Here is a 22,443-nt window from a genome sequence, read left to right on the forward strand (position 1 = left end):
TTGATCGTTGGTGGTTTAAGTTGGCAAAGCACCATTGGCCATCTGAGGATCTGATCCTGTGATCAAAAATTAAATGTATCCTTTGTAAAAATCTTGAAAGCTGAGACACATGCAGAATTGATACTTAATATATTGTTGGGGGAACTAAAAATTATTTCTCTTACTAACATTTTTTTTATCTATATTTCAGTGTGGTTAGTAATTTTCCAGGTGCCAGTAAAATTAAGTCTTGAAAAAAACACTTAATACTCTAGACACCAATCCTGTAACTGGATCCAAGTGGGTGGGCCTCTGAGCCAATGTGGGATTCCACTGAAGTCGGGGGAATGTTCTAGATCCAAAATTTTGTGAATATGGCTTGGATTGCGCAGGATCAGGGCTCTAGTGAGTAAAGCATAGTAATCAGGAGACCAAGAGCAAAATCCTGGCACCTCTGAAATCTCCCACTCTGAATGGGAGTTTTGCCGTTGACTTGAATGGAGCCTGTATTTCACCCCCGGACTCTTTATTTCCAACTTCACCACTGAAATGCTCAACGCCTGATTGCAAAGATGCTTAGGATTAGTAGCTGTTTTTGGGTTCATGTGGAATGGAGGGTTCACTGCACTTCTGAAAATAAAGCCTTAGTTGTCTCAGGTTGGGCACCCACAATTAGTGATCACTTGTCAAAATTTGTGCACTAAACACACTGTGACTCATCGTTTTCCTCATTCTGTGAAAAAGGGAGGGTAATATTACCAACTGGCAAAGGTGTATTGGGGTTTAATTTGGTATTGATTGTAAAGAAGCTTTGATATCCTCAAACAGTAGGAATAAGAGAAGTCCCAAACTTAATAATGTGTGTTAATTTTTGTACTAAAAGTACTTTTTAAAAAAAAAAAAGTTAATGCTTTAATGTTTTCACATTACTGTTATGGAGCGGTAATAGTGAGAAGGTGTGTATATTATTATTGCAGTTATTTTACTTCACATTTGGAAAACAAGCATCACAACACAACCTGCTTTTAGATTAAACTTTCCTAAATTTCTCAGATATTCTATAAGAGTTTTCCAATATTTAGAGCTTCTTTGGTGCTGTATATAGGGGTTAGGATAGAATGAATTACCTTCTTTGTAACTTCTAAATACTGATCAGAATGTCATACCTGCTTTTGAACAGGCTGAAATGCAGTGGAGATTAGCCAAAAATGTTATCCATATGTATTTGCTTTATTTGTTTGAGAGAGCTAAGTAGAAAACATTTTAAAAAGAACTACTGTGAAATTTAGTATATATTTTATATTTAAAAGGAACGTTGGTTTTAAAAACTTCTCTTAGCAGATGTGTTTTGATGCTACCTTATTCTGCATTTATTCCCTTTTCATTAAGTGCAGGATGTGGTGCAGATTGTATTTTAGTTTGTTGGCAATATTTTCTACAACCTGCGTTTACTAATTCATTTAAATTTGTTGCTTCCAATATTGGCATTGGGCAACTTTATGCATTTTGAAGGTTAAAAAATGCGGTATTTTTACAGTTAATCACCAGAGGGCAGTACAAGTCAGTATATTGTCTTGGTCTGTCAGGTTTCTGGACAGGATTTGTTAAGACATGGTATTATTTAGTAACTCTTCACTTTGCTACCACGTTGAAAATGGTGTTTGTTGCTGAATTCTCAAAAATAAATAATCCCCTACCAAAACTCCAAAAACACAGACTATGAAACTATTTGGCTTTCACATTTTATGCTCCTTACAAATAGGATATTTATTTATTAATAATTTTTATTAAATTTGACTAAGCAGTGTGAAATTTAGTTTTTCTACAAATATACAGAATGTTTCAAAATCAGAAGAGATTGATTTGTGTTCTCAATCAGTTTTCTGAATTCTAAATATAATTTGCTATATAATTAAGTGATTTTTATTACAAAATGTCTCTGATTTGATAGAATTCTAATTTTGGTGAATTACTCAAGTATAATAAAGATAAATTTGGATATTATATGTCATGATTCACCTGATTAATTGAAAGATAGCTATTTAACATAAATCAATAAATAAATTAGGCTGACAACATCATGAAGAAATTCTGAGATATACAAACATTATAATTAAGAGCCTGCTCCTGTTGTTAAGTCAATTAACTTGTGGGAGCAAGTTAGTACCCCAGCTTAGTATCCAACAAATTTTGTCAAGACATTTGACTGCTATATGTCAAAATAGTGTATATCTTCTGTGTAGTAATCTATTTGAAACTTAGGCCCCATTTCAGGAAAGCATCCTTTTCATGATAGCAATGAAGCATATGCTTATATTAAACTTATGTTTAAATTCATGCTTCATTGTCATCCTAATCAGGCCTACAGTCAGTTGAAAAATACACATTAAAGCCGAGAACTACTGAGCTCCTTGCATATGGATTTGTACAGATTTCAGTAGTATTTTATCTTGCTTGGAATAGTTACTGCTGCAGAATAGAACTTCAGTTTAGTTTGCCATAGGCTTTTTATTTCTGTAAACTGGAATTAACACTGACCTGTTGAAATATAAATTGGAGCAAATCTGATGCTGGATTCTAGCAGATCCTCTGATAAACTTGTTTCTTGTCCCCATTCATTTAAAAAAAAAAAAAGTTGGTTTATGGCCAAATCCTTTTAATCTTGGTCAAAGCTCCCAGCAAAGTCTGTAGGAAGTTTTGGATAAGGCCTCTATGTTCGCTCCCCTTCGAGCCTCAGAATGAAGCTGAAGAGTGGGAATCAGTCCCCAAAGGGAGTGGAAGACCCAGTGTTGCATGTTCATCCCATTGCCCAAGCTTGCAAAAATCTTTCTGAATGTACTCCACATTGTGAAAGCACCAGGAGATTTTGTGAGGTTCAATGTGATGTTGGAGGGGGGTGGAATTCTGGATCAGATACACTGCACAGGATGCTCTCCCCAGGGAATAAATAGGTGCAATAACGGGTGTGCCTGAGGGAAACTTGTATATCTCAGCATTTATCTGTCTTGTTGCTTTCCCCCTCAGTGGAGCAACCAGAGTAATTATTCTCAGTCTTGTTTCTCTTCCAAGTTCTATTTAATGTGGCCGCACCACTACAAAGAAGCTCCCTTCCATGAAGGAATTAATGCTTCACATAGTATTATGAACTTCTGCAGAGATGTATCCACAGCTCCTAAAACTACCAGCAGGGGATGGGGGTTCCCATGGAGGTGTGCTGCTTGCATCTAGAGAGTCACACAAAAGCAACACAGAGGTTCAAGGATCTCTGTGGATTTGGGAATAGAAAGGCACTGCTGTTTTAGAGGGCCCCACCTTCAATCCCTGCCGGAGCCCTCCCTACCTCTTATGCCCTCCATTCAACCCACAAGAAGAATAAGGAAAGAACTCTGTAGAAGGTTCACTGTGTTTCCTAACACCACCGCCCTCCCCCAGACCCCCCGCAATAGCATCTGAGGTGAAGAGACAGGGAGAAAGTACATTATGAACTTCAGGATATGTCCCCTGGTGTAAGTGCTGCACATAAATTCATGTGTATGCCTGGACAAACACATGTGAGTGTGCACACAGAAAAATCAATGTTTTATACTAGTGTAACTCCAAGGAAAATTTGATCCTATGTTTTTATATTGGATGTATCAACATTTTTGGTTCTATTTGGGATGCAGATTTAAAATGTAATTCTATTGTTTAAATTCAGTATAAATAGTGTAAACAAACAGTCAGCTGGAATCTAGAGGAAAATAATGACCAAAACCATTATTTAATATGCTCAATATCTTAGATTAAGCCAAATGAATTTTTGTACTCTGATTAATAAGTGTATAACTTATACTATATAACTTATGTTAAACTTAACTTTAGTTTTGTTTAGCCATTTGTATAAAAGCAGAATAAGAACAGTTAAAGACTCAAACTCAAAATTTTCTAAAAGAGTTATAGTACAAGTAACTGCATACTTGTAAATGACTGTTTTCAGCCTGTGTTTATATATTTTCTCAATTTTCAACAGTAATGCTTTTCTGTAAGTCTGTATTCTTTAATATATGCAGTTCTTTTAAGAAATAAATTAGTAAAAGGCAAGAGTATATCTCTTACTGCATTTAAGATACAGTACATGCATTTTTTGATGTCACATATGTTTTCCCTATTTGTATTAGATATCCAATGAAATATGCTTTTTACAGCATGAATAAAGTCTTTTAAACCACTTTTGTTACTTGATTTTTCACACAGAAGTTCTAAGATTAAGGTGCTGCTGTATTACCAGAGGGAGTATGTGCGTTTTTCTCTTTTCCAGCTTTATAATGATTACAGTAACCATTCTCTCACGCTGTGAAACGTGGATACTAGTCTGTGGAACTCAGTCCTCAGATCACAGGTACATGTGGGGAAGGGAAAAAAAACTCAACAAAAAAACCCTAAAGGGGTTATCGGTAATGGTCAAAACCTGGAACAGCTGAAAACATGGAAACAATTTCCTCCCTAATTTGGGCAGATTGGAATGCACCCCCAAAATCCAAACGGAAATAGTAAAATTTAAAAACTTTTTATTAGTACCCAGCCCAGCTGCACCTGGCTGGCCTAATTGCCTTCAACCTAGTCATTACTCAAAGGCATGAAGTTTAGCCACCAACAGCACTTATTAATGTATAATAGGAATTTACTTGTAAAACAGAATTATTGGAATGGTGTGATATCCTAAAGACTGAGGTGCTGACATTTTAGATTTTTATATAGGGATGTTGAGTTATAATTTAGGAGTTGAATATTGTTTGGGTGATTAATCACTATTAGGGTATAATCTAAATATAGGTCGGATGCAAATAGAATTAATGTTTATAATCGCCTATTGAAGCACGTTTGTGCAAATAAAGTCAGGTTTGGTTTCTAAACAATCTACTTTAGTAGTTTACAAAAAAATTGGAAAAACCTAGAAATGCAGAGGCAGCAGATTAATGAAATGTTTCAGTAAGACTGCACTCACTGATTTCTGTAAAGATGTCAAAGCCCAAGACCATAAAAGTGCTTGCAAATTCGCTCCTTAGTATCAATGGTGTGATAAACTGAATACATTAATTTTGTTGGACCTCAAACTTAGAATCTGTCAATATCATTCTGGTGATTAATGGTTACAGACTTTTACCTACCTCATAAATATTATGTGTCTTGATTACAGAGGCACTGTTCGTGCTGCTATAGTTAGTTATGTCAGCACTTCCATTATAAACCCCATTTTTTTAGTGGTTTATAACTCTGTCATAAAAATTCACTCTGGGATGAAATTTAGACTGTAGGTTCCCAGACTGGAAGCAAATATTTTTAAATTTGAACATTAAGAGTGCAAAATAATTCAGATTTGCCATTTTTTTCATCTTTTCTTGCTATTCCTATAACTCAATTATGGCTTTGTTCTTTTTGAAATAAAATGTTGCTACCTCTGAGAGGCCAGCTGCTTTTGTAATATGTATTTTTAAAAACTGCAGCATCATAAATATTTTATAACTGCTCAGTACAACTGTGCAATAACTATTTCAAAATATACTTTCAATGTAATGCCATGATGTTTTTATCCACAATGTAAGCCCACATTAAACACCAGCTGACAGATAAAAGTATAATGGCTCCAGTGGAGTGTGAAGGTCAGAAGAAAGCATTTTAAAATGTATTTTGTTAAATACAGGATCTGGACTGGATCCTCAACTGGTGTAAATCAGCATGGCAAAGTTGACTTCAGTGGAGCTATACTGATTTACTCAAGCCAAAGAACTGAACCCCCAAGATCATTTTGCCATACCCTTTTTTCCTACTTTTTTTTTAAATAAAGTGATTTAAACCATTTCTGTAGTATTAAAAGATTATATAAATATATGAAATGCTAGAAGGCTCTATTAGTTATACTCTGATGGATAAAGTTCTGTATTAGTTGAAAGCTGCTTGTCCAGCTAAAACTACCTGGATTGTCTGTATCAGACCACTCTGTCTTTATTTCATCTGTTTGCTGCAGTGCCCTCCCCCATGATTAAGCAAGAGTGTTTACTATATGTGTCACAGCTTTACTAAATATTTAAATGTTTATATTTAAGACATTATGTTTCATAGTATTGGTCCCTTATTGTAATATTACAATAATAATACCATAACAATACAGTACAAAATGGTACAATAACAGTAATGTCTTTCTAAACAGTAGATGTATTTACAAAGCAGATAACTTTTGTGGCCCATTATGCAATTAGTTAATATATTACGTTAATTAAGTTTTTACTTAAACGTATCAGTTGAGTTTTCTTCACCATTCATGGTGCTAAGATCCTGATTAAATATGGACCTTTTTATTAAAGCTCATTGAAATCTGGGAGGAGGGGGATTTTCACTACAATTTTATGCAGTTTTAGGCCCATACATAATCAAAACTTTGTAACATTCCAACCAGTTCTGTTTTTATGAGGGGTCAGACTTTGTAAGGGATGTGGGCACCTAAAGATGTATGTAAGCACCTAGTAAGATTATCAAAAGTGCCCAGGCAACTAACTCTCATTTAAAATCAACCAAAGTTAGGCACCTATGCAGTTTTGAAAATCTCACTAGGTTCCTATATTCATCTTTAGGCACCTAAGTGCCTTTGAAAACCTGGCCCCAAGTCTTTGAGCCTCCAGCAGTAGATTTCAGAGTAGCAGTCGTGTTAGTCTGTATTTGCAAAAAGAAAAGGAGTACTTGTGGCACCTTAGAGACTAACAAATTTATTTGAGCATAAGCTTTCATGAGCTACATCGGATCCATTCAGTGGAAAACCTTCTCTCGCCCGCCCCCCGTCTCATAGCTTCTGATAAGGAAGTCAGAATAATTATTTATCAAGTGCTTGTATTTAAAGGCTTTCCTTTCTAAATATATTTTATAGTTTAACATTCAAGACAAAGTCATATATGTTCCCAGTCATTTTTATTCTTTTAAATAACAGTAGTTAGAAATTGGTGTGCAGCATATAAAATAATTTCTGGAGTTTCAGTGCTTTTCAGAATTCTAAAAATTCCCTACTTGAGAATGAGAGGTTTCAGAGTAGCAGCCGTGTTAGTCTGTATCCACAAAAAGGACTTTATTTGAACATAAGCTTTCGTGAGCTACAGATGCATCTGATGAAATGAGCTGTAACTCACAAAAGCTTAGGCTCAAATAAATTTGTTAGTCTCTAAGGTGCCATAAGTCCTCCTTTTCTACTTGAGAATGTCATTTGAAGAACCTTTAATAACTTTTTATTATTGTTAGTTATTATTTATTTATTTATTTATATTTTACTATTATTTGCAGTGTTTCTTGAGGTTTCATGTTATAAGCATGGAAACCTGAATAACTATTTAAAAAAAAAAAAAAAAAAGCTTGCATTAAAGCAGGGCATCTGGTGCTCACAGTTTACTTGGTTGGGTGGATAGCTTGAAAGCCTTAATTTAAAAAGTCATCTTACAGCCCTCTTTAATTGGCCCCAAAGTCAGTAGTTGAGCATTTGGCCTGATAAGAAGGCTTTTGGCTCTACATGTGCCATAAAATCAGCAAAGAGAGGCATCTGTTTAATGCAACAATGATGCTGGGATTTTTGTTACTGGGGTTTGCTGTAAACAGGATTTACCCCTTAAGGCAGCAGTAACACACCATAAAAAGGCCATTCTTGTACACCACAGCAGCAAAGCTTTAACATTTGGGTTTTCAGATTTTTAATAGGCAGCTGATTGTATTGTTGCATACCAACAACAAGACTTGCATAGGGTGGGTTATATAAATACTGTACATCTAAGATCAGAATACATCTCCTTCACGTTTTATTGCCTCTGGTTTATATAGGCCTGGGAAAGAGCATCCAACAAACTTCAAGTTTCAGCTTCTGTTTCTGGAAAGTTGTGTTTTTTTTTTTTTGTTTTTTTTTAGTTTGGAGACTGTTGGTAGGTGGAATAAAGACACACCCCAGTTTTTTGATGGCGTTATCCTGGCAAACATTGTTTCAAAATTCCCAAATAAAAACTGTTAAAACTGGCGTGAAGGTCGAGTCACATTAGTTACTTCAAAGTAAAAATACCTAAACATTCTGTATAGTTTACATAACAACGAAAAACCAGTGCATGAAGAGTCAGGACATTCAGTTGAAATGTAAAAGAAACACAGACGTCTGAAAGCATGGAAATTCACACTTAAGGTCACCCAAGCACCCTTAACTATGCTTCTGTAGAGATGCCAGCCTTTTATTTTCCTTTCTTTGTCTCTCCTCTCCACCCTCTCTCCCCCAACAGTTGTTTTTGGATCTGTTAATTTTTCAAAGGGCTTGAAATTCAGTTTATGGCTATGGCAAAGACCCTGTATTTTGACCATCCTCCCACCTTCCTTTACCATCTTTTTCTATTCCTTTCCCTCAAGAGTTTTCAAAAGTCTGAAGCCTGTGAGTTGTAGGCAGTCTACTTGCACAGATACCAACTATGATGCTTTCTCATCACACTAAACTGTACTTTTTAGTGTAAGTGCTATTGTGTCATAATTGAGAATTAGAAGGTTCACATACCTAAGTACATTAGCTGTGTTTAACAATGCTTATCTAACGGGGGCCTATGGAATCTTAATGACAAGTGGGTAAAGATTGTCTTCATTATGCTACCTGCTATCCAAAATTAGTAAAATAAATCCTTTCTGTGAACTCACTATGGTTGGTAAAGAAGGCTGGAGTCTACATACTTAGCTCTGAATTCCTTGGGTTTCTAATATGATATTCTTGTACATAGTATGTCGTCTTTGGATTTTGGTTTAATTCTGAAGTCACTGATATGTACAATCAAACTTAACTCCATTTTCATGCAGATGGTTTTTTTTTATTTTTTGGAATTTCCCTAGATTTAAAAAAACTATAAGAATTACTCAATGACCGGGTACTAGCAGAGCTTGGGCCATAACTTCCCCATGTTCCATGCTCCCTTCCCCTTGGACTTCTCCTAGCTCATGCTCCCTCGTTTGTACTTCCCTGTGAAATCTGTTAGCTACATAGGCAATAACTCCAGGTCATATGCATTCCTCTTATACTCCATTCCACTCATCCACTTCAGATACTCACTGGTGATCTCACTTCTTTTCTATTCCTTATGAATCTGATGAAGTGGGTTATAGCCCACGAAAGCTTATGCCCAAATAAATGTGTTGGTCTCTAAGGTGCCACAAGGACTCCTTGTTATATATGCACTTAGTGATTCAGATGGCCTGGAGGGCTTCTAAATTCTGCAGGCTGCTCCTGGGCCCAGGGCTCCTGTTGCTGTGCAGAGCTGCTAAGCTCTACAGAGCCTGCCCCTGAACTGGGATGGCAGGACAGAAGCCCTGTAGAGTTTGCAGGGGTTCTAGAGTGGCTGGGACCACAAAAGAGCAGTACAGATCCATCCTTGGAATTATATAGCATGATCTCAGCTGTGCAGCAACCTTTAGGAAGCCCACATGCTCTTTCAGAATTTCTAAACTCCATGCCTTCCCCGTTGTCTAGTAGCTCTACCTGTGATGCTTGTAGGGTTCATAAGATGAAGAGCCAATGAACCAGGTCTCCATGCTTTTCTGGACCTTCTAAGGTCCACAGGAGGAGTGCTGTGGCACTGGAATAATCACAAACTCATAATGCCTGCATGTTCCATGTGGCCTTCCTTAGTCAGCCTTCCTTCACTTCCCCCTCCCCTTACGGTTAGAGCATGATAGGCAGGATTTACTTAGTTTCCTCCCCTCTTGTTCCTTGTGGGTTCCTCCTGCTCCCATTAATGTGAGCATTTCAAAAGCTGCACGATTCTGAGCTCCATGGATCCTGGGAGCGCCTAGCCTTCTCTAGGGTGACTAGACAGCAAATGTGAAAAATTGGGACAGAGGGTGCAGGGTAATAGGAGCCTATATAAGAAAAAGACCCCAAAATTGGGACAAGTGGTCACCCTAGCCTTCTCAGTAGTGCAAACCTTTTAAGGTTTATATGCCTGTGTGGGGAAGCTTACTAGAGGAAGTGGCTACCCTGCAGAGTCCCTAAGCTCCATCAGAGTGGGGCCTCTCCTTTGGCAGAGATCAGAGGCTCTGCAAGGCAGGCGCCTTCCTTAGCTGTGGTCTTCAGGAGCAGGTCTCTTGTTCAAGGTCTCAAGACCTAAGGTCTTCAGGAGCAGGTTTCTTGTTCAATAGAACTTAGAAGCTCTGTAGGGCAGTGGTCTCCTGAAACTAGACTTCTCTTCCCAGATTCTCCATGATCTTCATTTGGCTGGGTTTTTGCAGGCCTCCTTGCTGCTATTAAGGTCCCTAACTAGCCACACTATCTCCTCCTGTGGATCTCCTAAGGAAAGAGTTACCTGCAGTGGTGGAGAGTAAATCAGTAGGAAGGAAGCCCCATGTCTTCCGTGGTGCGTTGAGCAAGCCTCGCCCATCAGATGTCAAGCTCAAAGCCTCATTCAGGTACACAGGCTGCCCCATCCAGGGTTTGTTCCCTCAGGTTCTTTGTTCCCTCAGGTGCTTTGTTCTTCCCTGCTTTGGACACTTAAACACTGATGCATCCCCAGCTGTGAAGCAAAGGGAAAACTTTGGTAAATAGTACCTCACAACGCAGGCATGTATTTGACATCTGACATAGTGTTGTGGTATATTGGGGAATCACTGAGACCTATTATTTCGAGGAGAAAACAGACTGTTCAGAGATCAGGTGCCAAAGCATCCCTGGAAGCTTGAAACAGAGTGTTCCAGTTCAGTGTGCTGAGGTAAATCTGGCCTCTCCAAAAGTAACAGAGGAGGTCTGGCAGCTAGACAGAGGACAGGAGTTCCAACTTCAAACTAATGCAACCTCTGCTGCCTGTTATCCCAGTTAACTTCATCTCCCAGAAATGCTCTAATCTGCTTCCTGATCTATGCAGGTGGAGACTCACATTTCTGATGGGTATGTCTACCCTTACAAGGCCCTGGCTTTCCAAGGCTTTCTGTGTACTGACAAACCCCGAAGGCACCAATGCACCTTACCTCTGGATACTTTTTTCTTACGTTTTGTTGCCATGGCCCAGGTTTTATTACTGTACCTAGCTACAAAATGGCTTGTCAGAATGACTTCAGTTGACATTTTATTTTAAAATTCTTGGTGATGTTTGGCACACAGTACCACGTTGAAGAGCATATTTAAAAGGTTATACAGTGTTGAATTAGGAATTCAAGAATAACATGTCAGCATCAAGTGACTTTCCTGTGAGGTTCCTGCATTTCTTACGAAAGTGATCAGGGTGCTGATGAGCTTTAAAAGGTGTCTACGGTGCCCCAATTAACCTCCACACACCCCATGCATAGCAATGTATGTAAGGCACTTTAACACTGACAAAGTACCATGACAAACTTCCTTAGATTTTGAAGTCTTCCTTTGCAATTGAAAGGGCTGTTAAAAATTGTTAAAAAATGTAAGCTACAGGCTCCACAACTAAAGCAATGCCTTTTAAAGCTTGACGGAGCATGACAGACGTATTTGACGTTCTTAATTAATCAGTATATACCTTTCCCATATACATGTTCCCTAAGTCAAAATTTAGGCTTTGCTTCTTGTGCCCTAGTTCTCACCAAGGCTTTTCAAATAACCTAGGACATGGCATTTTTGAAATAAGCATGGCAAAAAGGGGTTAAAATCATTTTCAGAGCATGGCTGATGCCTCTTTTTTGTCTCAAAATCTACTTGTCTTGATTGTTTGGAATGTGGGCAAAAAAAAAACAAATAACCTCCATTGCCTGAAAACTGTACATGAAAAAATTGAAGTGGAAAGATTGTTTTGATTTGTTTTAGGATTTAAAGGAGAGCTGGAAGCAGGTTTATACCCAAAAGCAATTCCTAACCTTTGCAATAGGAACGGTACTGTCTCTAATTTAACACACAAACAAAACCTAAACATTAGGGCTAGTTAAATTTTTTTCCAATTTTATTTTTTTAAACAAGGAGGGCACAAATTTGTCATAAAAAAATCCCATTTTTGACCAGATCTACTACACATTTCCCTAAATCAAAATTTAAGCTTTGATTACATAAAGAAAAAAATCTGTATAAAAATAACTCCCATTGCATTTGGCTATAAATGTTTTCTTTTGAACTGATATAGTTTAATATTTTCAAGGATGCAAATAGAAGTTGTAGAGGAGATTTATTACTATGATTGCTTGGACCTCAATTCCCAACAGTTTCCCAAAGAACAGCGTTGTTGATGGTTAAATTAACTTGTTACATTCACTCACTCAAAAGGAAATTAAATGTAGTCTCTCAACTTTTCTTTTTTTTTTTTTTTTTTACAAACATTCTTATTGCCATTGTATCCTGTTTTCTTGTAATTTCAGTAAGTCTCTTAGTTCAGAAACTGTAGCTAGCAACATATTGTGTATTTAATAGCCTAATCTAGCCCAACCAAAGATTAGAGTAACTGTATGTTTTTCTCCATAAAAGGAAGAAAGGGAAGAGAGAATTATTGTTTTGTTGGTAAACCAAGGGATAGAGTTTTGGAACATTTCTAGATGGCACTTTTTTAATCTCTGCTAGACATTGTTCAGTAAACCAAAAGCTCTGTCTATCATCATTTTCCAAAGATCCTGTCACAGTACTGTGTTGGCACTAAACTAAAAAGCAAACAAATTAAAACTATCTCAAAGGGCATTTAGAATTTCCATCCTACTCTGTTTAATCATGTGCTTTTGCTCTTTGAGTGCAATGTTGGATTTTCTACTGCTATGGTGAAGAGGGTCATGGCAAGGTGTGATCAGAAGGTGGCAGGATTCTTCATGGTCTGCCCTGGGAGAATGCTGTTCTTCTAGCTACCTTTGTTCTGTACCTAAGTTCTGATAAAAGTAATATGCTGGACGTTCAAAACTGCCATGATGGGTCCCAAATGTAGAGAGGGTCTCTGTGATTGAGTGGGTTTATCCCATTCTCACTTTTTAAATCAGTACTAGAATTCTCAAGTGCACTTGTCAATCAACAGAGAATCAGTGGAGGCTGTGGAGCAGCAGTGCAACATGATTTCTGTGGCCTGTGATATTGAAGACAAGGGCTGTCTCATTGTATATGAACTCTTATATCTAGGGCCTGGTAGAGTTAATATAATCCAACTTGCGGGGGTGAAAATGCAATAATCTTTACAAATACCTATTTTAAGAAAAACTGAATACTTTCATCAAAAAGGGATTTCAAACATTCTAGGATTGTACTGCAAGAATTTGTCAATATATTGATTCAGGTACTGTGGACTATAAGCATGTTCCTTGAAATACTAGAAAAAAGCATTGCTGGTTCATGGCACCAGCTACTTAACTAGGATAATAATTTACAATGCCAAAAGGCTAGTGTATGTTCTCAGAATTTCCATTTGGCATTATTATACTCTTTTAATAGTACTTTATAGTCCCCAGCCTTACCTCAATTAGCACTACTGACAGATGCTAGTTCAGCATTTTATCTCCAGCTAGCAGGGCTTTCTTTAGAATAAATGTCAGCGATTTTTATGTTACTAATTTCAGGTGATATACCTACATGCAAAATTACAATTTATCTTTCATGTTACACTTGCGTGAGAGATGGCAGCAAAAGGAAATACAAGAGAAGGGGCCTTGAAGATTGTTCAGGGTTGGAAGGTTCGTTATGGAACTTTTATCGATAAGTGGAGGTGTGTTACCCCCCCAACCCCAAAGCTTCCTATCCTTTTGTCTTTTGAAGGGAGCTCTACATTTCTTTAAATGCTGATAGTGTTACCTCTACATACCGAACATTGCTTGCTAAGTGTGGAGTAACATTAATCTATTTTAATAGTCTGCTAAAATGATTTCTGAAAATCTTGGATATAAATATTGCTAAACTAAAGCATTCCATGTAGGTCAAATCACGAAACATAATGTTACTTGCAGCTATTCTGCTAGTGAGCATAGTTTTAAGGACATTTGCAACAAAGGGGAGAGTAAAAAGCAGAAGGAAAAGATTCTGAGGTGTATGCTGCTGACCAAGCACAACAGCCATAAAATAATGATTGATATCAGTAGGCTCCACTCAAAACAAGGCTGCACTGTGGTTTGTTGCATATTACCTATCTGTCTGCCCCCTATACAGATGAGCAGGGAGGATCCCATGAGAAAGCAAAGATGCATTTTAAGAAGATAAAAAATTGGGGCATTAAATATTCCATAAGTTATCTGTGCTTCATTTTTACAGTTTCTGTATATTTATCTGCACAGATTACAGATTTGAAGTCCAATCTTGAACAAGTCTTTTTCTACCTCTAGTTGTTTATCTTATAATGCAGTTTCTATCTGCTACTAAATTATACTTTTATGTATTTGACGGGGGAGAAAAGCCACACATATAGAAAAGACAATAGCTTTATACCATGCACAGTGATGCCTGGAATCAGTGTAGATCTAAAAGTAAGCTAATTATAGAAAATAGATGTTTCTTAATTGAATTATTTAAAAGAATAAATTGGTTAGAGCATTTATTTCACATAGGCATAGATGTATGTTTAATAAAGAACATTTCTATAAAAGATAAAACTGAAATACTAAAGAAAAATAAAATTCTACAAAAAGAATGGGTGGATAAATCTTTTGCTTTTCATCTTTTAGGAATATATATTCAAAATTGCTTCTAAATACCATTATTTTGAAGAGTTAATTGACATTTTCAGCATAACTGCCTAGTGTTGCAAGTTTCCATGTAGCTTTTTCTTTACTGTTGTTCTGTGGTTTTATATCAATAAAACAATAAAATGATTAATAATAACTTTTAGTGCACTGGCTGGTGTTTCTGCTGCAATATTAATATGCATTTACAAGAGGTCTCCTATCAATTTCACTCGTGTTAATGTCTACCTAGGAGCTGTTGAGTTGTAGCTGGGGGGAAAAAATGTGGCCCTGATTCTGGGATTTGGACAGATTCCTAACCCCACGTAGAGCCCCACTGACAATAGCAATGGCTTTCTCCAGCAAAACATGATCGTAACCTAGGGTAAAAACAATACAAGCAAACAACACTTAACATACATTTTTTTTTTTTAAAAAAAATACACAATATTTATTTACCCAACTTATCATTATGTATATATGAGTTTTAAAATCTTGGCCTGCATGCATTTCGGTCAAGAGTTCAAGTTTGTTTAAGCTAATGCTACATGGGGATTAAAGAAAATAGGTTAAAATAATACTAAAAAGTCTGACATAAGCTGAAAATGCCCCTGTATTTTAGTGTTAAAGCTGAAATGTGCCTCAGTTCACTTTTTTAGGTGTGATTTAATGTTACTACCCATTTCAGTAGTCACCTAGCATAGAATCAAATTCAATGCATCGTGCAGTAAAAGGTCAATATTTCTTTCTTTAAAAATATTCACAGTGGTTTTAAGATATATATGTAAGGATTTTTTTTCTTTTGCCTGCACTGAACTTTTGGCCTGGTCCCCTAGAGTTTGGGTGGTATATGTTTTAAAATTGATATATTAATGTTGAATTTTTATTGTCACAGTTTCTGTTCGTGCTCCTTTCAAACCCTTCATTTTGTTTGTTTCTGAACTTTGGATATCTCGTAAAAATGTCACCATTGTGGTTGAACATTAAGCACCTTCCCATTTTGCTCTGGGCCGTTGAAATAAATTTGGACCAGGTGCTCCTCTCATAATAGAATCCCTTGATGTGCTCTGATAGTGAGCTGGAGAGCGGAAGCTGTCAGCCTTCAGCTGGCTTGAAGAATGCAATTAGAGCAGTTTTAATACTGCTAAGGGACCCCCGTTCAATCAAAGCTGTTTGAGTTAAGCCAAGTCTAGAATCCTAAACATGTACTTTTAAGCATATCAGCTTCGTCTTTTTAGCTGGAATGTGGATCTGTCATTCCCACTGTTGGTTTTATACTGGAGAACTCCCCCCATCCCCACCCTGACCCCCGCCTGCCTGCTAAATACTGATTGCACTTTGTCTTTTGACTCTCCTATCATTATAGCATTATTAATATTTATGGTCCAATTTACTGTCAAATTAGGTATTAAAATAAATCTTAAAATTCTAGTGATGGCCACGCCTGGCTTTTAAATGAACCTGCTGTAGGGTAATTCATAAGCAATTCATCACCAGATGCTCAGGCTTTGTACTGTAGAAAGCACAGGGAGCATCCTAGTTAGTCTGACAACTTATTTTGTGAAATCTAACATTATTCTTTGGCTTCTGTAAATTATAGTCTTTCTGTATGTGAAAAAGATGAAACAGTACTGTGTAAATGATCTTTTTGTTACATTATTTATTAAAACTGGGTAAAAATACAATATAAAGTATTAAAATGAATAGCTTCTTAAAATGTGCATACACATTTTATAGACTCCAATCCTGCAAACACATTGAGCATATGCTTAACTAAAAGCACCAAGTTGTGTGCAGTTAAATCAGTGGCACTACTTATATAAGTAAAGTTATGCATGCTTTAGTGTTTCCAGAACTGGAGCCATGGTTAGAATTTATTTAATTTAGAATACAATGAAATTGCAGTAAATATCTGGAATTATAATGGGTTATTTAAATTAAAATGTTGTTAGAAGGTTTCAGAAATTTGCAAGTGATCCATCAATGAGCAAAAGGAAGGATATATAAATATTTTAATAGCAAAGATCATTCACCCCTTCTCCTTTTTTTAACTAATAATATTTTTAAATTAGGTAATGATTAAAACTCTTTTCTGTTTCTCCCTCCACTTCCTAGTGCCTGGATTGACCTTACTGGAAGTGGTGCTTCTCCATCAGTGACTGTCTTCAGTGGGATACATTTCCTTTTTGTTTTCTTCCTGTTTTTATTTACTTTTACTGTTTTGTTTTTTCTCATTATCCTTATCTGTCTCCCTCATTCACTCCATATTTACCTTCCTACTTTCGTCTTATCCCCATCTGTCATGGTGACAGGGAGAACTGTGCTTTAAACCTCTTGTAGTCCTCCTTGATTGCACCCTTCAGATGACAAGTAAGGCTTCCTTCACCACCCTCAAGGGTGGAACAGGGCTGTCCAACCACTTTAGGACTGGATCTCTTGGTGGCAGCTCCTCTGTTTCCCTAACTGTTTCGCACCTGTAAGCCTTTTTTCTTTCAGGAACCGGTGACAGCACCTGATTAAAGTGACTCAAAAACAGCTTCTTCAAAATAAAGGTTTATTTATTCACCCAAAGTATATAGCAAGCAGAGAAAAGGACTAAAACAGTACATGCTTATACATGTTTCCTTTTATCTAAACATCAGGCCATGTCTACACTGTGGGGATTATAATGGCATGATGCCATAGCTATGATGGCATAATTTCATAGGGGAGATGCAGCTGTAGGGACACCACCTCCCCGAAAGACAGTAGCGTGCTTGATGGAAACATTCTTCCATCAATCTAGATGGGTCTACATCAGGAGTTAGGTTGGCATAGCTATGTCAACCTCATACCCTTGAGCTCCATAGCTATATCAACCTGAGTTTTAAGTGTGGACCAGGCCTAACTCTTTCCTTGCAAGCTTTGGTAAATTCTGCTCAGCCCAGTTACCTCCATCTCTGGCTGGGAGAGAGACAGACTGACCGGCAGACAGTGAGAGAAGGCTGCAGGGATACAGTCTACCCGCCAGCAGCTGCTGACAACCCACTCACCCTCCCCCACTTTTCTATGCAGGCATCTTTAATGGGTTAGCATCTCTTTGATCCCAGGCCTGGGAAGAATAAACTTTGCTACCTGGCTAGAGCCAAGCAGGGGGCATTTCCTAATAATAATTCCACCATTGATCCTTTAAAGACCCTTGCTATCTCTCTGAAGGCATCTTATCTCTGTCATTATTTTGTTTCCTGTTTGTTCACACCACCCCCTTTGATTTTAACTCTGTGCAGACAAGCAGGCCAATATCAGGCAAACGAAGGCACATAATACTCATAAAAAATAATACAAGTAACTATTTTTACTCCACCTCTTGTTCCTTTGGCCAATTTTCTTTTAGCTCCTATTCCTTAATACTTTACCTGAAGTGCTTCTGGTTTTAGATATTAGCTGATCTCTAGTGCTAGAGTGTCTGATTTCTTATTGTAGTTGCACAGTAAAATAGGTTTCTTTACTGCACTAATAGCCAATGCCACTGGCACAGGTTATTTCTAAGGTTTAGATATTTTATGTGGTAGATTTGAAGGCAAAGAACTTGCCCATGAGAGAAGGCACTGAAACTATTCCAGTCGCTCCCCCATTTCTTGAAGAAATTTAGTAATTTTAAAATATTAAGGCTAGTCATCAATTATGGATAAGACACCAAGAGGTTGATTCTCCACTACCTTGCACCTTGTGTACTCATTTACAACTGTCCAAAGTGAGTGAGAAGTTGATGTCAAAATCTACTTTATCATAATGGTAGCATTGTACACCTGTTTTTCCACTGGTATAAATGACTACATATGGTGCAGGGCAGTGGAGAATCAGTATAATTTGGTGCATTATTTTATTTAGAGTGTAAGCTCTTTGAGACAGGAACTTTCATCCTCTGTGATCTGCATCTGTGGTTGATCTACAAATTGAGGTACATTTTATTAAATATGCTGGAATATCTGCCTACAGAAATTATGTAAAATAACAAACTACTTTGCAAATGGGCATGCAACATTCTACCTCTATCACTCTTGGAGAGTTCACATTTTTACAGGGTAGCTAAGTTGATTACTTTGATTCTATGTCTACATTGCATCTGGAAGGTATAATTTCTAGCTCAATTAGATGTACACATACTATCTCTGCTTACACTAAAAAGAGCAGTGGGGCCATGGTGGCATGGGAGAATACTGTTGCTATGGTCCTGTCAAAGATCTTAGGTATGTACTAGGGTGGCTAGCCTGAGCTACCAACTGTGCAACTACAGCATCACTGCTATTTTTAAGGTATGTCTTCACTTTGAGCTGGGACTATGATTTCCAGCACGAGGAGACATGCCTGTGCTAGCTGTCATCAAGCTAGCATGCTAAAAATAGAGTGTAGTCATGGTGGCACAAGTGGCAGGCGGGGCTAGCTGCCCTGGGTACATGTTTAATGTCTTGGACGGGTAGCGTCTTGGGTGGCTAACTGCTCATGCCACTGGGATGGCACTCTACTTTTAGCACACTAGCTCCATGAAACCTAGCAGGGGGTACATCACCTTGAGCTGTGAATCACACTGTTATATTAATTTAGATGGAACAAATAGGCCCAAAGAGTCAAAGATGTTAACATGACCCTGACGATACTGTCCAACATTAAACAGTTTTAAACAAGGTTCAAGGTTTGGAATACAGAACACCCTGCTTACTGCCATGGGAAACACACCATTAACAATCTTTTTAACCCCTGAATAAAGATACAGAAAAGAATGAAAAAAATCAAGCATTTGCAATGTAAAGTATATTAAGTAAGGCTTTCATTTTAACCATGACCTTGTTCCCTTTCCCTGTAGCTGGAGCAAGTTTTTAAAAGGAAATGCCACTTCTCTGACAGTCGCCTAGATTATATTAAAGGTGGTAATAACTATCCATTTGGGGAAAAGAGAATAAGTTAGTTGAAATGGGCTGGTTTTGTCACTACTGCTGTTAAAGTCCAATCCCATTTCCTAGAAGAGAGAAACTCAAAAAGTGAAAGAAGAGAAAGCAAAGATGAATATGCAACTTCTGTCTCCGGTGGTGACTCTCACTTGCAACCTCACTACTGTAAAAACACAAGCATACCACACTGTTTTATTAGCTGCTCCGAGACCTGTTAATCTTGTACCAGCATCAGGCTGTTTTGGGCATTGCTTTTTAGCTGCCTTTCTGGTCACAGGCTTATAGCAGAATTGCAAAATATGCAATTTTAGCCATCTAAGCTGGATTCTTGTGAAAAAGGAAAGAGATGGGGAAAAGAAGAAATAATGTAGGGAAGGAAAATGACACATTTTGGGGAGAATGGAGGCAAAGTTTCATGTCCCAGGTGGTGGTCAGGATTTAGTTGGAGCTGATGGAAGTGGTGGTGTCATCTGAGGACTCTGTCTCTGGCCTGGTCTAGTCAAGATATTAATCAGGATCAGGACGATGAAGACCCAGTAATGTTAGGATAGATTGTAGGGTTCCAAGAGATGATGGGGGTGGCAGACATGTTGGTGAAATTACTCTCTCTTTTTTTTTTTCCCCCCTTCTCTCCAGTCAGTAGTTTTCTTCCTTCACTTCGCCTCTGCCAATTTTTCCTCTCAGTCTCTCTTTCTTTTAAGGACCCCAAAAGAAAGTGAGGGTGAGATAGCACATCCCCTCATTATTTTGTCCACCATCAGGCATAATTTCTGACACAACAATTTCTAGCTCCACGCTTTTCTGTTTAGCAGACATGATCTTAACAATCCTTGAATTATATCAGTAAGCCTTTTTGTTTGAACTAATTCACTCCGTCTCCCTTTTGTACCTTTTCCCATCAGCATTGGTTGTTGCAGATTACTGTGACATCTTGTGAATTTTCACTCACTTTTCACAACTGAGATCACAATTAGAGTAAATTTGTGGGTCCAATTATCACAACACCATCCCCATCTTAAAGTGTAGACATCCCACTGGCTCCAGTTAAGCTAGCGTGTATATGTCTACCCAAGCTAGGAATTACCCCTCCCAGCTGCAGTGTAGGTGTACCGTGAGGGCATGTACTGCTTTTTTTGAGAGACAGAGAGAACCCACCTTCTGCAAGAAACTGTAGTGAAAATATAGACCCATACTCTTGATCACTGTAACATGCACCATGTCTAAAATAAATGAGTAAAAGGGGATGTAAATTGTTCTAGATTTTATATTTACTGTGAGAAAATATTTACCATAGAACATTCTGTGGGGAGAGAAGAGGTGCATCTATTGTATAGGGCCGTAAAATTGAAGTTTTGGATCTTTGCAATGCAGTTAAGCATCATGCAGTGTGTGTAGGATTAAATTTTGGACCCAGTCTTTTAGGTCTTTCTTGGGTAACACTGCAGTTGAAATTAATAGGCCAGATTTTGATTTCACTCCTAGTTTCTCAGGATCTGGACCCTGCCTGACATGATGCCTAATAAGAGTTTGTGGCAGCTACAGAATTACAGAGCTATTTGTTAATGCCAGCACCTTAACCCCAGGCACTGTGCCTGGATCTAAACAGTGCCATCAACCTCTCTCTTTTTTTTTTTTAGTATGCATTAAAAATTTATTGTTTTCCTAAAGCAATTACTTTTTAAAAGTACGGGACTTGAAACTTTTTGTAAGAAAAAATATTATTTACACAAGTATAAAATTAAAACATGGGCTGAATTCTATAGAAAATAGTATTTCGTTATATTTAGTTTCTGTGAAATAGAGACTGCATCAGTCGCCCCTCATCCACAACAATAAATGAATGTTAATATAAGTAAGGACTACATTAAATATGTTAATACTATATCCCATCTTTAATTATAATTGTTTATTGATAAATCGAGGTGATTTGCCTGCAAATCAAAAGCAGAGTTTGTCGTGAATTTCTTCATTCTCTTCAGTTACAGATGTGCCCTTGCAAACTGCCTTCTCTTTAAAACTGAAGATATTTTTGTCATCACCTGCAACAACACTTTAATTGGGTACAAGTAGTGTCATTATGGATGAGAGGCCAATTTGTGCAAGTTGACTGGGAGGTGTGGGAGTTTAAACAGGAAAAGAGAGATTGCAAGGAAAATCTTTGGAAGCAACAGAGAAGTAAAAATAACTTTTTGCATGGTCAAATTACCAGCCCTCCAGAGCACAGAATGAGATAGAGCTGTGTGGTCTTAGGAGGCCTCCACAGTCGCAAAACCCAACAGGATCCTGAGGACATAACTCTTCTTCAGGGAAAGCTGCATAACTGCTACCTGGCTGACAAATCCAGCATCGTTCTAGGGCAGAGTGTAAGACGCTTAGCAGCAGGTAGGATGATGATGGCAGGGGCAGGATGGGATTTCGAATTAGACAGAGTAGGCACATGGTTAGGGGCGCCTTCAATGAGCATTGAAGTGAATATTCTTTCCTCCCGTATAATTGGGAAACTTTATGTGGGGCATACATCCCCATGTGAAGTGGATCCTTGTATCCTACTGTCTGTCTCTTTCCTTCTCCTTTAGCACTTGATAGGAATTACTGCAGCCTAAGCAGGGGGACCTTAATTTATGGAGAAAGTCTGAGTGAAGTCTTAATTTATGGCTCTGTCCCTTTTTCTGGCAGCAGACCTGACCATCCACTTGGCTTGTTGAGGAGGCTACTTATACAGTATTAAGGAACTTTTGGGTAGCTGGACCTAAGCATCTGGTCTGAATAAAGTACTAATACTTGTCTTTCAGCACTAGACCTTGATGTAGAAATTTGGGAGTCTTCTCCTTAATACTGCCATGAGTTGTATTGCTGAAGCCATCTGTCCCAAAACTTTCTTCATATCGCTCTTGAGAGAATGTTGACATTTGAAAGTTCATTATTCTGATAACTG

General features: G+C 37.7%; 1 protein-coding gene across 1 annotated transcript in view; it reads left to right on the forward strand.

Annotated features, from left to right (window-relative positions):
* The window catches only part of JAZF1 (JAZF zinc finger 1), a 283,113-nt gene that overhangs the window by 52,809 nt on the left and 207,861 nt on the right, over positions 1 to 22,443 (forward strand). The window lies entirely within an intron of this gene.

This window comes from Dermochelys coriacea, chromosome 2 (genome assembly GCF_009764565.3).
Source record: "Dermochelys coriacea isolate rDerCor1 chromosome 2, rDerCor1.pri.v4, whole genome shotgun sequence".
Classification (NCBI taxonomy): Eukaryota; Metazoa; Chordata; order Testudines; family Dermochelyidae; genus Dermochelys; species Dermochelys coriacea.